We start from the raw sequence: 17,051 nt of genomic DNA on the forward strand, positions 1-17,051 counted from the left end.
AATATCAAGTGCATATTAGACTGGTAAGTTTTTTATCTTAGGTTCTCATTTTGAGGATATTGTATTTTTTATCTTTGATAAATATTGGCCCGTTTTATGTAGCTTTTATTATCAATACCATAAACTTGGAAGCAAGGTGTTGTTTCTTTTAAAATATGTCTTCAGTAAAATATTTATTTATTACAACCAACTCCAGAACAAGAAAGAGATGACATGGATGATAAATAATAAGGAAGAAAAATACTTAAATAGGATAATATGAAGTTAGGATGCTTAATAATTGGTTGGGACTTTAAGCAGCTTATAAAAGTAAAGATAAAATTTACTATTTCTTATAACAGCAAAGGAAAAAAATCTGTGTCATGGGCAGAGTGACTGTACCCTAAGGATAAGTTCAGGTTTAAGATAATATGTGTAGTTATAATTCTAAACAAAATTTTTATGTTCTTGAAAAATTGCCTATTTCTCAGTTCAGGTGGGAGAAAGAATTGGGTGCTTATGAAATCATTAATAATGATGATATAAAATTAGAACAATTATAATAAAGAAAGCATTTATCCAACCCCTGCTTACAACAGCTACATTTTTAGGTACTTCATTATAGGGTTTTATATAATACATAAAGTCTTAATATATCGCTCAGAAAACTTATCAGCTAAGTGCCTATTATGCATATATGCATAATGAGAACATTACTCATAAAATCTGGCTAAAAAATTATGTATACTTATTTATACTAGATAGGAGCAAATTTTTCAAATGTACTCTTAAAAACAAAACTAGATTCTTAGTTCAAATGAGGCATATAATGAATGGGCATGGACATAATGTGAGACATGATGAAAATACAGCATTAAATCCTTCGTATTTTATCTATTCTGTTTCATTTCCATGTAAATACTCATCCCGAATGTTAAGAGAGGTCTGGCTGTATTTGAACATTGATATGAAAAGAAAAAAGTTTTAACCAATTACTTCTTCTTCTGCAATGTTGCCAAACAACTTTTATTAAAAGAACAGGCAACTTTTTAAAATTTGACCAGTTATTTCACTGACTCAATTAACCACAGATATTTTTTAGCCTCGGTTTTATTTTTTATTTTTAATTAAAATATTTCAGAATTTATAAGGCACAGCTTTAAGGAATGTATATACACAAACACACATACATACATACATACATACTTCTATCAGCATTTATTACTTGTAAATTACAGTTTATAAGTAACCCACATAAGAGTAAGTTCACATTGGTTAAGAACTCACGCATCTGAGCAGCTATAGGCAAAATCAATGTTTAATGTATTTACATGAATGTGTAGGAATTCTTTTATCCATGTTGTTACCATATGGAAGATATATTTTCAAAAGTTTACTCATTCTGGAAATTACTCATCTCACTAAGAGAAGATGGTTTAAAATTCCCACCCACCCATTCCCTTAGCACAAGCAGAACTCATTACATATTAGGTAGATGGCCAAGACATTAAGAAACTGTACAGAGAAGACAAAACATTCAGCACAAAGAGATACATAAAGAACAAACTTGGCAAGATGTCTGCTCTAGGGAAATTACCAAATGCTATGTATTTTGTAAAGTATATTGAATTATAAAGATTTATAGGCCGGGCGCGGTGGCTCACGCCTGTAATCCTAGCTCTCTGGGAGGCCGAGGCGGGTGGATCGCTTGAGGTCAGGAGTTCGAGACCAGCCTGAGCAAGAGCGAGACCCCGTCTCTACTAAAAATAGAAAGAAATTATATGGACAACTAAAAATCTATATAGAAAAAATTAGCCGGGCATAGTGGCGCATGCCTGTAGTCCCAGCTACTCGGGAGGCTGAGGCAGTAGGATCGCTTAAGCCGAGGAGTCTGAGGTTGCTGTGAGCTAAGCTGACGCCACGGCAATCACTCTAGCCTGGGCAACAAAGTGAGACTCTGTCTCAACAAAAAAAAAAAAAAAAAAAAGATTTATAATTACAGTGTTATTGAAACAAATATGTAGAAAGAAAGGAAATTGTGTGAAAATATTAGTAAGAAACTTAATGCAAAAAATGTACAAAAACAAGCAATAAAAATGGTTTTGTCATATAGAAAAGTATCAGAGGGAACTGAACATCACGAACTAGAAGAGCAATACAGGCCTAACAGAGAAAAGAAGAAATTTAAAATCAAAATTAGAATCAAGCTTTCTGTGATTCCTAGCTATATCTATACACTGAAATACCTATATATCTATAAATCTCTCTCTCTCTCCCATATATATGGACAAGCTTAAAAATTCTGAATGTTTTAGTCATTTATTTACTTAAGAAATAATTGATGCCCTATCTTGAGGTTCGGAAGGCTCAGAAGCAGCCTGGGTGGGCATGAATATGGATGACTGCTTGGCCCAGTTGTTGGCACCCTTGCTGGTTCCCTTAGCCCCTCAAAGATCAGCATTCCCACTCCTTGGCAGAGATATTGCTTTATTAGCTGTCACGTAGTAAATGATGATGCAGGTCATGTCATCACACCTGTGATGCACCCAGAAGTGTCAGACACCAGGCAATTAAACATCCTTCATTAAGGGTGACTGTATCCAAAATTCCCCATTTTCATCCTGTTTCCTGGTCTCCTACTGGATAAAGTCTACCACTCCTGGGCTTCTCATACATTCCAAATGCATCACAGGCAATGACCTGGACATCAATGGGCATCAGTGAGAATTGCACCTTGATGTCAGCCACTTTGCTACGTATTAGAGATAAAATAAAAAGGATGCTATCTCTGACCTCAGGAATCTCTAAAGATAATTGAGCAGGTAGGCACAAGTGAGTGTGAATCACTAGAGATTGTTAGAGTCAGGCAACCTGCATTTGAATCCTAGCTCTACTACTTTTCAGCTCCATGAACTTAGGTAGGTTACTTACTCTTTTCCAAGCCTTATTTTCCATACCTGTAAAATGGAAATATTAATAGTTCAGATGTTTGGGGGTTTATTTAAAGCAGTAAGTGAAAAATTCACATAAAATATTCAGCAGTGTCTCAGCATATAATATTAATAATAACTCAATGTCAGATGTTATTCTAATTATTACTACTGGGAATAGATGTAAGTGATATGTGATATATAAGAAAGGCATTGGACTCAGATGATAGGCATGGTTTCTGAGAGCAAATGACTAGCTGAAGGGAACTAAGTGGAGAAAAAAGGGAAGGTATAGACCATGGAATAGACAGAACCTAAGCAGAGGGTCAGTGTGTTCAAACATGTTGAAAACCTTATAGAAGCGGAAAGCTTTAGGAACCGGAAAGTTATTCAATAGGACTGGAGTTTCGAATTTAAAAATTCAACAGTAGGAACAGGTGAAATAAAGATTTTGAAATGTACTCAAGGTCTACATTATTTATTTCTGTAAGCCTCATTAAGGAAACAATGTAGTTAATTATAAATAGTTCCTATTCTACATTGTAGATTTAATAATTTCATAGTAATTCTTTTGTTGTTTTAAGATATAGGTTCATGAATAAAAGAAAAATCTGTGTTTAACATGTTTATTTCTCTTTATATATACAAAAGATTTGTATGCTTAGACTATACCAGGCTTGATCAAAATTCAAAGAAAATCAGTTTTTGTGTAATTCAGCTACATATAGGTACATTTGTGTATTATGAATATTTATCATTTTTACCTGTCTATTTATATAGTCACAGTAAAGGGAAGGAATTTTACAAATACTATGATTCCAATTTTAGGAACAAAGGTTGTAATTCAAAGAAGTTAAAAAATTTGTCCAGGGTAATTTAGTTTGTAAATGATAGACTCAATATTTTAATCCAATATTTTTTTCTATTACCCAATTCCAAATTACAGTTTAAAGGTATATATACTCCAAGTTATTTTATTTTTCAACTTAATTTCTGAGTAGGTAATACATGTCACAGGACAAATTTCAAAAGACTCTATCTAAAATCTGAAGTCTATCTCCCTCCTAACCTTGCAATTCCCCTTTCTGGAGACAAATCCACCCTCTATAGAGACTGTTTCTTGTGTGATTTGTCCACTCTGGCTCTATTATTTTAATTAAAATTATTAGAGAATGTCTACTATTTCTAGTTGTGTCTATGATAATGACTACATGGCTCTTTTATCCAAAACCTCCTGTTTCCTTGCTGGCTGCCCTATGTCCCCTCCAGTTTGTCTTTTACACAACTAACACAAAGACTGAGAATCAAAAGGCCTAGTCATTCATTAGTCCTGTTTACCAAGTAGTTGTGTGAGTTTGGACAAGTGCTTCATCTTTTTTGTTCTATAAGAAATATGCTGGTTGGACTAGCATATTTTACATTTCTTCTTGCTCCTGTGGCCTATGGTTCTTTGAAAGCTTCATAATCATAAATCAGTTTCATTATATCATTTCCCTCTCAAACTCAAGTTGCTCTTTATTAGAGTCAAAAAGATCTTGCCTCTACAAACAATTTTTATTATTTTTTTCTCATTGATCTCTCTCATATCCCTTCCACTAAGCCAAGCAAGTTGGGTTTTAATCCAATGCCATCTATGGCCAAATTCACTACTTCTTACGCTATTCCAGGTTCCCCGAACCAAACCACTTTCTCTTTGCCAATACGTGCCAGCCATTTACATTAAAATCCAATACTGATTTAGCTTTTCATGAAAAAATATCCTACTTTCTCTCAGCACTTACCATAGTGCTTTTCCCATTAAAAAACAAATTAAAAAAACTCAATAGCATGTATTATATCAATAAATCACTATTATTTTTGTATATACTTCCAACATTCGAAGCATATAGAAGGAAATGTGTAAACTAAAATGAAGTCTCCGTGAGAACAGAAATTGTCTTGTTTGCTTATTTCTCTCAAGTGCATACAGCAGGCAGAGCCTAAAACAGGACACACTCAGTAAATATTGATCAATGAATGAATGACTATCTTTCTTTCCTTTACCTTATATTTTTATTTTATTTTATTTTTGCTAAATAACAGTATAATAAATACTTTGTTTTCAAACTGCATTTTTTTTTTTTTAACTAAAGAAAATCTTAGAGATATGTCCATACAGGCTAATTCAGAGTTATCTTAACCTTCTAGAAGCTATACTGTATTCCATTGCTTTTATCTGGCATATTATTTAATAAATTTTATACAAAATCCTATTGCAAGTAATGCTAAGGTCCTACATGAGTGAATAAACTTATAAAATTTGTCTCTACAAGTGAAGTCCACAGGACCAATACACACACATTCTAAATTTTTGTCAGTTTTGGAAGACTCAGTAGAGGCCATTGCAGTTCACACTTCAGGTGAGTTCTTGTTTCTAAACAATCTCATCACCCATTCTGTTAACAAACTTTTTTTTGACTTTTGCCAATCTGCGTGATAAAAAGAGATTTTTTGAAAAATTATGTTTTAGGTTTTATTCTCCTATTATGGTTTAAGCTACTATCATATGTTTAAGAGTTATTTTTAGCTCCTTTTGTGTGCTATGCCTGTTCATAACATATGTCCATTTTTCTCCTGAGCGCTTGAATGTTTTATTATTGATTTTAGTACCTCTTTATATAGTAAAAACATTAGTCCTTTTCCTGTGATTTCAATTACAAATCATTTTCTTGTCAGTTTGCCATTTATATTTTGATTTATTTATATTTTCCCCAGGGGATTATTTTTATGCAGTTTATACATCAATATTTACACCATTCCCATTTCTACACTATTAAAATAATTTCCTGAGTGTTCTCTTAATGCTTGTATAGCTCTTTTTAAAATTTAAACCTATTTTCTGAGAATTCTTTTTGTGTAATATGTGTCATTCAAGTGACTTTTCTTTCCCCTGAGAGTCAATTCAATTGTATCAGCATCACTTGTCAATACTGACTCAGAGACCACCTTTACCACGCACTAAATTTTAATATTTATTTTCGTCTCTTAATTAACTTTTCATTTTGTTCCATTCTTCTGTATGTCTATTCAGGTTTTAAAACCACAGTGTTCCATCATGATACTGTATACTATATTTCAATATGGGAACAGAGGGTTTGGTCTATCATTTTATTCTCCCTTAATTTAGGTTTTTCTGGCTGGGCTCAGTGGCTCACGCCTGTAATTCTAGCACTCTGGGAGGCTGAGGTGGATGGATCATTTGAGCTCAGGAGTTCGATACCAGCCTGAGCAAGAGCAAGACCCCATCTCTACTAAAAATAGAAAGAAATTATATAGACAACTAAATATATATATAGAAAAAATTAGCCAGGCATGGTGGTGCATGCCTGTAGTCCCAGCTACTTGGGAGGCTGAGGCAGGGAGGATTGCTTGAGCCCAGGAGTTTGAGGTTGCTGTGAGCTAGGCTGATGCCACAACACTCTAGCCCGGGCAACAGAGTGAGACTCTGTCTCAAAAAAAAAAAAAAATGAGGCTTTTCCTGGCTGGTCTTGCTTGCCATTTTCTCTTCTAAGTGAATTTTAGAATAGTTCTGTAGTTTATTTTAAAAAGGAACTGTTTGCATTTTTATTAAAATTAAGCTACAGTAAGATATTTACATTGGGAGAATTCATATCTTTATGATGTTGCGTCTTTTATTCAAAAACATGGTAAGTCTTTTATTTATTCGCATGTTTGGGCTTTTTAATTTTATTCTTTGTGTTTTTGTTAATATATGGGTTTAAAGCTATGGATTTTCCTCTGAGAAATTTTAGAGCTACACAACATAACTTACAATATAGTGTTTTTGCCATTATCATTATTTTTTGGACATTCTTTAATTTTGACTGTGATTTCCTTTACTATTCAAAAGATGTTTAAGACATACAGTTGACTCTTAAACAACATGTATTTGAACTACTTAGGTCCATTTATATGTGGATTTTCTTCTGCTTCTACCACCCCTGAAACAAGACCAACCCCTCCTCTTCCTCTCCCTCCTCAGCCTACTTGGAGACAATGAAGATGAAGACTTTTATGATGATTCACTTCCACTTAATGAATAATCAATATATTTTCTCTTCCTTATAACTTTCTTAATAACATTTTCTTTACCTTACTTTATTATAAGAATACAGTTTACAGTACATATAACATATAAAATATGTGTCAGTTTACTGTTTATGTTATCAGTAAGGCTTCTCGTCAGCAGTAGAGTATTAGTAAAGTTTTGGGGGAATCAAAAGGTGTACATGGATTTTTGACTGTGCAGGCATCGCTGTCCCTAACCACCAACATCATTCATAGGTCAACTGCAGTTTTCTAAAATTCTGTGAAATAAGAAATTTTTATTTTGGATTTCTTATAATTTTTCATTTTCTGGTATTGTAAAGACTATTATCTGTGTTGATATACCTTTTTGGAAACTTTATATGCACTTTTATAAATGTTTTATAAGCACCTCAACAGAAGTTAAATTTCCTATTTAAGGTATTTTAACTAAATTAATATTAATTTTCCTACTATCTCTAGATTATGATGTAGTCATATAACAATTTCAAAACTCAGTGCCTTAAAATACAAATTTTTTTTGTTTGTTTATAAAACATGCCCTGTGTGGGTTGTCTGCAGCTCTTCTTCTAATGCCAGCCACTTGCCTGTGGTTCTGCTCCATACATCTTGGCTATTCTAAATTGAGCAAAAAAACTGGTGAAATCTTGCAATGGCTCTTAAAATTCTAATGCCATATAGCCTCTTAAAAATCCCAATGACCAGGTTAGGTTCCTGGACAAGCCAGACATCAATGAAAAGAGAAAATGTCCCCAGAAACACTGTAATCACATGGCAAAAAGGAGAATGAGAAGAGTCAAGAATAATAATACTATTGACAATATCTACACCATAGATTATATTATTTCAGTCTTTTTATATTTTTTGACTGTTTGGAAGGGGCATGGTAAAATCTTCTACTACTGTTTCTATCTATAATTCCTTGTATAATTGTGTATTTTTTACATTACTAAAATGGATGATGAGTTATTTGGAACACAAATATTCTTAATGTCATAGTGAAATGCAACTTTAATCAATGAAATTGATTTCCTTTGCCTTATTTAATGTTTTTCACCTGAAATACAATCTTGTATGACAATAAGTTTTGAAGCTCTTGAATTTGTTTTGTTTGGAAATCTTTGAAAATCTTTCTCTTTTATTTTAATGTTATAAGTTCTATTGTTTTCATTATTTGTGTTCTATGGCAAATAATTCGATTTATTTTGTGATTAAAAAAAGAAACTTGTTTTCTTATAATTGAGTTTAGGTCTTTTACATCCATTGGCATGAGGTAAGGTCATTAGCAAACCCATAACTAACTAAATCATCCTACTTTCAAAGCTGTAAAAATATTTCCTTAGATTTTCCCATCCAATTGCTGCTTCTCACCTTGGAGAATGGTGCTCTGAATTTCTTCTGTATATCTATGTTGTGTCAACCTTAGTTTTGGGGACTTAACATTTAGAAATTTCCTTCCTACTTTCATTATTGATGGAACTTCTCATTTTTCTATTTGTTTTTAAGTAATCTTTAAGCAACAAAAAAATGATATATTTTTCTGCCATTTAAAAACCAGAAGTTCAAAGTTAACTCTTAGATTTCTTGTAATTCCAAACAAAAATTTTTAGAGATAATTTGAGATATATTTATTTGGAAAAATTTGGATATTACCCAATTTAAAACTAAATAAAGAGTAGGTCAATTATTTGACTTTTTGACTTGATATTATAAAAAATATCTATGCAAAATAGGTTAATGAGTAACAAAGTAGTTTCTTTAAACAAAAAGGCAATCAAGGAGTATTTACAACATGTTATTTGGGGGAGCTCAATGTGCATATTGTCAAGAAAACTAGATCTAGTCTTCATAGTGAACACCTAAATAAACTCATTGGTACTCCCATAATATACTGAAATAAAAAACAAGTTTTATGTATCTATAAGCATCAAGAGCTTATATACAAATGACATATTTAAGGGAGCAATTTAAAAATATAAATATATAGTAAATTAATACTAATAATATAATAATTTAGTATTAGGCAATATTAACAAAAACAACTATAATATACAATATTTTACTTGTTACATTGATAAAATCATTAAAAATTATAGCATAGTCTTCAGGGATCATTATAAATTAATATAATTTATAAAGAAACAATCTAACAATAAAATATTTGCATACTTAGACATAGTTATCTTATTTCTGAAAATTTATTCCAAGGATATGAAAAATTTGTTTTTAAATATTATATAAATACTTTAAAAAACATTTGTTAAGCACATCCAATTTCTAGGAATAGGAGACACAAAGATACTTACGACATGATTCCTGCTAAGAAAAAACACAAAGTCTAATTTGCAGAAAGACACATAAACCAAGCATCACAATACAGGATAATAAATATAAAGTTATGTAATGAGAAAACACATAGTGGACACCAAATTAAAATTGTGCCCATCGGGAAAGAGATGTCATCAAATATTCTCTCATAATTTTATCTGTACATTTAAAAGAGGTTAGTACTGGACAGATTAAAGAAATGAGGCTGAGCACATTCAAGGAACAAAGAAGATAACGATATTAGTCGTATAAATTAGGTAACAGTCACTTTAAAGAAAATTCAAGGAGTTTAATATGGCTAAAAATTGAAATATGAATGTACAAAAAGATAAATCTGGAAGTATTGGCAGGGTCCAGATTATAAAAGATCTTGTTTGTCTTAGAAAGAATTTGAGAATTTATTTTGAGATGATGGAAATGCTTTTGTTGGTTTTTAAGTATGCAGATGCCATAATGAGATTTGGACTTTTGAGAAGTTTGTTTAGCAGCAACTTATCACTTTCATAGTGAGTAGGGGACTCTAAGGGACCCCAACAGTAGTAGGCACATACATTTTTGTCTGGGAACATTTCATGTTTTAGAAAATATATTTCCCCAAAGCTATCATGCCCACAGTTGTAAAACAGATGTTAGATGGGTGAGCTGGAATGGGTAAGCGACTCAAGTGAATTAAATTCTACTTCTCTTTGTGCTTCAACTAAAGAGAAGCTTGCCTCATAATGACTATTGTATTGCATACAAGCTTGGAAAGTTTTAGTGGTGACTATTTCTCACAATCTTACATTGTAGACTGGAACATTAATAAATCTAATAAATCTGGTCATTTATGTGAGAATGGAATTAAGTAGAACTAAAAAGAGATATAGACTGTTCTAGGCACATGGTAGATTGAACTAGCATGGACCACCCTCGCCCAAATCATACAAATAAATACAGAGACAGATTGAGTAAATTATATCATTTTGTAAATAAATAACGTTAAGATTTAACATATAATTACATACATTTTGATTCCCTTTTTTTTAAGAGCATAAAATTGTTCAAAACTATTCTCTAGGAAAGCAATCATACAAAGCCTTTTAATTACAGCAGAATGTTAAGAAACCTCCTATACAGAAGCCATGTTTGATGCAGGGCAACAGAATGGTGAATCAAGGGTTATAAAAAAAGAGATTATCATTATCCATAGGAGGGAGAAATTCTCAGGTAGAAAAATAGAAATCTCTTAACCAACTGACGATGTTTTTTTAAAAAGAAAATAGCCTACCAAACAAAAAACATACCACTTTGGTAGTGAGTAGTGTTACCAAAATGAAAGAAGACAAACCATGATATAAAGCTACAATCAGGCTCTAGTTAACACCTCAAATTGAGAAAAAATACAATATATCCTCACTGAAGTAAGCAACAAAATGAATAACAAGCCGGAGGAATAAAAATTGGATAAGTATCTTGAAATTCAGAAACAGATGGAATTTTAATAGAAGGAAAAAAGAGTCAGTAGACAGACTAGGTGCACATTTAAAGTTTTTGCTCTGAGATATCTATAATGATTTGGATAATTTTACCAATTAATTAAATTGCTAAAATTGACTGATGAATTTTTTACTTTATTTGGTTTTACTGAGAGTCACCTCTTTTAAATGAATCTAATCAGCTACATTTTCATTATTAAAACTATGCAAATTTAGTCAAAATCTATTGAAGATACACTTTTTATACCACCATCTCTTAAAGATGGATCAAATATGATATATTAGAATTCTAAACATAAATTTAGGATAAAAAATTTGTATTCAAATTCTAGAACCAGTATTTCACAGCTTAAATGAAACCGTAAAATGTGCCATCTGCTCAGTCTGCATTACATGTTTAAATGCATCAAATAAGATATCTGTGAAAATACAATGTATGCCATAAACCCATGCCTGTTTGAGAGAATGAGGGAGGGAAATTATAGTAACAATGATGCAATAAGAGAATTTACATAAGAATTATCATGAAGTGTGAATATAAACCAGATTATTTTTTTCTAAGGACACTGGAAAAATAGCATGTGAACATAATTTAGACTTTCTGCATCTCAAGAGCTAGAGTTAAATTTGCTCTTGGCATTTAAAAATATACATACTATCCTCAGGATAGAAAGTTGTCAGTATTCAAGTTAGAGCTAGGCAGTTCATATTTTCAAGTTCAAATCAACATATATTCCAATTCAATGTTCGAGTTAGAGCTAGGCAGTTCGTATTTTCAAGTTCCAATCAACATTTAGTTGTACTTGAAAATGTGGTTTCAAATTTTGAAATAATTTTCTGTATTTCATTTTATTAACTTTTATCTAAAAGAAACGGTACACTCTATGAAATTAGAATGACACTGATTTTTTCTATCTGTTCTTTTCGTAACAACAATTATAAATAAAATAATACCTTTGGACACAATAAACCACTCTTTTATTCATTCAACAAACTTTAATTGAGTACCTAACGTACTAGCCACTGTGAGACACAGGAAATAAAGCACAATTGTACAAATAAAGTCCTTGCTCTCATGGAATTTACATTATACTATGATTGGGAAGTGGAAAATTTAACAAATATGTCATACACCAAGTAGTTTATCTGCAATGTGAAGTAAAATCAACCAAGGTAAGAGGATGGAGGCTGATGTGGTATAAAGTACTATCTTAGTGTAGTTTTGAAAGGCCCTTCTGATAAGGTGATATCTTGGTAGACACCTGAATAAAATGAGAGATTAGGCAAATGGAAAAGTGTTCTGGGCAAAGAGAACACTCTACAAACAAGTGCGACACTCCATTAACTGCAGCATTGTGGAAAGAGTGTATGTAATCTAGTTTTAGAGACAAGATATGCGCAGGAAAAGATATTTGTTATCACAAATGGCTGGATAAACTCAGTGATAAAATTTCACAGACTGTAAGGCCTATAGCATTTCTGCAGACTAGAGGACTCTCTTCCACCTTAGGTGTCTAAGAAAAAGTTATGCACCTTTGAGAAATCACTTTCAAAAGGCATGACCTGTGTCTTGTCCACTACCAAAGCTTAGGACAAGCATCTGTCACTTAGTAAGTATTCAAAGGAGCTTTTCTGGACGATTAAAATAATGCGTGACTAAGAGAAATGGGACCATATCTTTAAGGATGCATCATGTTAGGTGATGAGGAAGTAATAAAGTATACCTGGTAGGGGAATAGCATCAAAGTGATGGTGGCCATATAGTAGGTGAAATTGATGTTATATATATGCGAAGCAGTTAGTTAAATTAAGGAAAGACTGTGACATTCAATCACATCCATGATTTCTAATCTTTAAGTATTATTAGTAAATCAAGAAATACAATGAAGGAAAAATAAATTTACATAGTTTGAATTTTATCTAATACCTTCATGGACATAAGAATGGAGTAACTTTGGATGAGAATGCTTTAAATTAAATAGTACAGTATCTTTTCCTTAATTTTGAAATAAGGATATAACACATTATATTAATCTGATATACTCCCTGTGTATCTATTTTATTTTAAAAGTAGTAACAAAAATAAAGAATCAAGCAAATCACATTCCTTGCATTATATTGGACTATTTTCTACTACTTCTGACAAAAACTCATTTTTTAAATGATGTATTTTAACTTTTAACAAGGCAGGAATATTACGTATAGTTTAAAATATATATTTTGAGCATAGGTCTTTCTCATATGTGAAATATCACCTGTCATTTAATTTATATCATCTTTATGTTTTAGCTTGTATTGTGTATATGAGCTAATTCAGAATGTTTCTTTAATTAATGAAGCACTACTATATATATCTTCAATAAAAAGTAGCAAATGCTAACTGTAGTATGTATACTTTAGCATTGATTTTACTAAACAATTTTATTTAAAATACAATTTTTAAAATAATTCAAATATCTTTGATAACAGCTACTAAATGTTTGAAATGAGATGTTCTTAATATATCAGAAAAATAACAAAGATGAAAATGTGCATATGTGTTCAGAGTCTGAAAATTTTACCAGCTGTCACTCAAAATATATTCAAGAAGCCCATTGTGGTTACAATATTTTAAATTATGTTTTTAAACACTAGGCAAGAATATTAAAATGAAACATTAACTATTCAGAATGGTTCTTTATTTAGAAGTGGGAAGGCTTCACTGCCCAAATGTTAGATGACAGTTTAGTAGATTTGGTTCAAAGAACAGGGTGGGTGAGTCTACATTTGTGAAATTCTTTGGTCACTGTTGTATAACTAAATAGTTGAATTTTCCAGCTGATTTCAGTTCTGCCTTGCAGACAAGTGCACGACTGGGAATTGTAGTATATCTCGTACTTTGGGGAAATTTCAGAAAAATTCTTCTCCATATTTTAACTGACAATGGAGGATAAAGACTGTCATCGAAATGTCATGCTAGATTGGAAGTATCTATTGTTCTAAGCGCAGACAAGACAGGCTAGTCCTGGTGTTAAAGACATTTAATCTCTGCAGGAGACTGTGTTCTTTCTCTTCATGACACAAATTATTTTACATTTTCATATACAGATCCTGGCATTCATCAGCTCTAAAATGAACATCTCAAAGAATATACTATTTTTAGCTAGGACAATCATCAGAGTTTAAGAACTCTGAATAAATAAGTAAGACTTCATGCAATTTTTAAAGATGTGCTAAATAATGTAAAATATTTATTTAAAAGTGAGTTTTTCAAGAAAATAAAATCAGAAATGTTAATTGTGTATTTAAATAAAATGCCTTAGTCTATGGTAGTCCAGTGATGTACATTCATCTTTTTGTAATCAATTTAATAGCATTAAGGAAGTGCAATGTAGCAAGGCAATCTCCCAAATTAAAACAAAAAACAAAAACAAACTACATGAATGTGTGCAATCACTGCTTTAAAATGCAATATTTTACTTATTTAAGTTGTGTCCAGTGTAATATATAAGAACACAGATTATTTTTTCATGGGAAATATAAGAAATTATACCTATTTCAAAAATGTATAATGATGAAATGACAGTAAGTGGGTCAAAACACTAACTCACTGAAGAGCTAAAACTCACAGTTATAAAGATTTTCCTTAAAATTACCCAGTACAAATAGTTTTTATACATTTTGCACCTAAAATACAACTGTGGACAGAGAAAAGGCATTTACTAAGCCTGGAAGACTAGCATCCCTTAATCTAATTTGCCCTACAATGGCATTATCATTTGAATAAAAAAAAAACAACATTGGTTTTGATAATTTGAAATACAAAATGTGCAAGAGTTTTCTGCACTGCTTAAGTCAGAATTTTGAAATGTGACTGAAAATTTCATATTTTATTTGAATAAAATGACAATGCCAAAAATAATAGCAAGAATCTGAATATAATTGAAATAAGGTATTATTTTCTTTGAATGTATTGAATTATGTCATTATGTTTCTTTTATTGAGTATAAAAAAGAATGATTGAGAAATAATATATAAATGCTTTTGATCATTGAAAAGATGTCAAAATGTCATAGGGGCTGAGAAGGTAATGACAGAGGATAGAAAAAAATGGATCAAATCTGTTTCGCTGCTTTACTTAAAGATTGAAATCCTGAAAGTTTTTGTTGAACATGAATCTGCCTCTTACAGTTTTGAAAGTATTTGACATTTTCTGTGACTTTAAGTGCATCAACATTTTAAAAATATTATTCCCCAAAGAAATTACACATATGATTCCTCTGCATGAAACAACAATAGCTTTGTGGATGACCAAAACATTTTGTCACATAAACTTAATACTTTCAATACACAAAAATAAGTCCTAGTTGAAAATGTGGGGAGAATTTGTATTCAAAGTCCACCCTTACAATTTCTAAGAATGTTAAACATTTTATTCTTTTAATATTGAAAGAAGTTCTTTAATTTTTTTAATTGAAACTCAAGTGACCTAAAGTTTAGGTACATGGTGTCAGATTCTGAAGGTTAATTAAGAGATTATATAATGAATAGCAGGAGGTTATTTACCTTGGGAAACTTATATTCATACTAGCATATCTAATTTCTAGTATTAATTTCCAATGTCAACTAAAAAACAAAAATAAAAATCCTTTTTAAGTTCTCCTAAATGCCTTTTGATGAAATTCCAAAGCCTCAAAGATATTTATGAGAAAATGTTTCAATATACTAATAGAGATACACAAACCTGCATTCTTTAAATTCTTGGCTTTCAGAAATTAAAGTGTAGAAAGATTTTTCTTTTACTTTAAATCTTCAGTTAATATAAAATTATTTTTATATCAACTAATCTCCCGGTATATGCACTGGAGCAAGAAAAGTTTGATCTGTATATTCAGAAGAATACACAAAAAAGTCAAATACTAGCATAGTGATATATTCATTCATTCATTTATCAGTTAAAGCATATTCTATGGGCATCTACACTATGTATCATACTGTCTTGAAAATATCAAGAAATATGGAAATATTTAAGACAAAGTGCTGATCTTAAAAAGCAGTAGTCTAAAGTGGGAAATACAGGTATAAAAATGAGTTACAATAATACTGTATAGATGTATAAAAGGCATGTTAATATAGATATAGTCAAGTTACAGCATTGAGATAGTTCTCAATTGCTAAGAAAATAACTCAGCTTTAATTTTTGGATTAATCCTAACAAAATGGAAACCCAGCATGAGAAAATTAAATTGTAGATATTACACATCAGTACCAGCAATAAGATTGACTATACTTTACTAAGTGCTCACTGTGTGTTAAGTTCTCTTCTAGACACTTTAAGTGTTTCCTCGTAACTCTATGAGTTAGCTTCTTTTATTAAAACTTTTTCCTGTTATTGAAACAGTAGTACTGAGAAATTGTTTATTCTGACCTTTGTTACACAGATAGTAAAAGGTAGAGTTGAGATTTGAACCCCAGCAATCTGGGTACAAAGCCAATATATTTAATATACAACACAGAATAACTTTGCCCATTCTATATAGAAACAGAGAAAACAAATGGAAATTTTCTTTTGGCATCTCATAGTTAGAAGAACCAAATAATGCTTTTTATAAGGGGACCAATGGTTTAAACTACTAATCTTAGAGTTAGTAAAGATATCTATCATGTAATCTCTCAGAGACAAACTTTTAATTCAATCAACATATATTTACTGAGTACTCAATATAGTCCAGGCATTGTTCTAGACTCCTAGGATACATCAGGAAACAAAAAGAGAGAGACATACTTGCCATTGAGGAACGTATATTATACAACATTTACATTCTAGTTAGTTTGAATTCCAAACAAAACAATGTGGCTGACCATGCTCAAAATGACACATTTTAAAAATTATGTAAATATTCAAAAGTTATGTGAGAGGCTTGAAACAGAAAAAAGACACCACAAACTAGTGTAGAACCCTTCTTAGTAACAATCACCCATGTTTGCTAATAGTTTCCCATGACCTTGAAATAACTGTTAAATTGCATGAATTCAATTGCCACGTCAGTAGTTTCATATAAATAAAAACAGCACTTTAAAGCTTTGAAGCCACGAGTCTCTAAGCTTTATCCCACAAATACTTGCCCCACAACTCTTTAAAGCCATCTTTTATTTATCCCCAACAACTAGTTGCTGATTCTCCACATTTACAACTTATCTCCTTATTTCTACTCGTGGTGTGCCATTACCTTAAGACATTAAGAGCTCTCTATTGTAAGTAAATAAGTTGGCA

The sequence above is a fragment of the Eulemur rufifrons genome, chromosome 8, assembly GCF_041146395.1.
Source record: "Eulemur rufifrons isolate Redbay chromosome 8, OSU_ERuf_1, whole genome shotgun sequence".
NCBI lineage: Eukaryota > Metazoa > Chordata > Mammalia > Primates > Lemuridae > Eulemur > Eulemur rufifrons.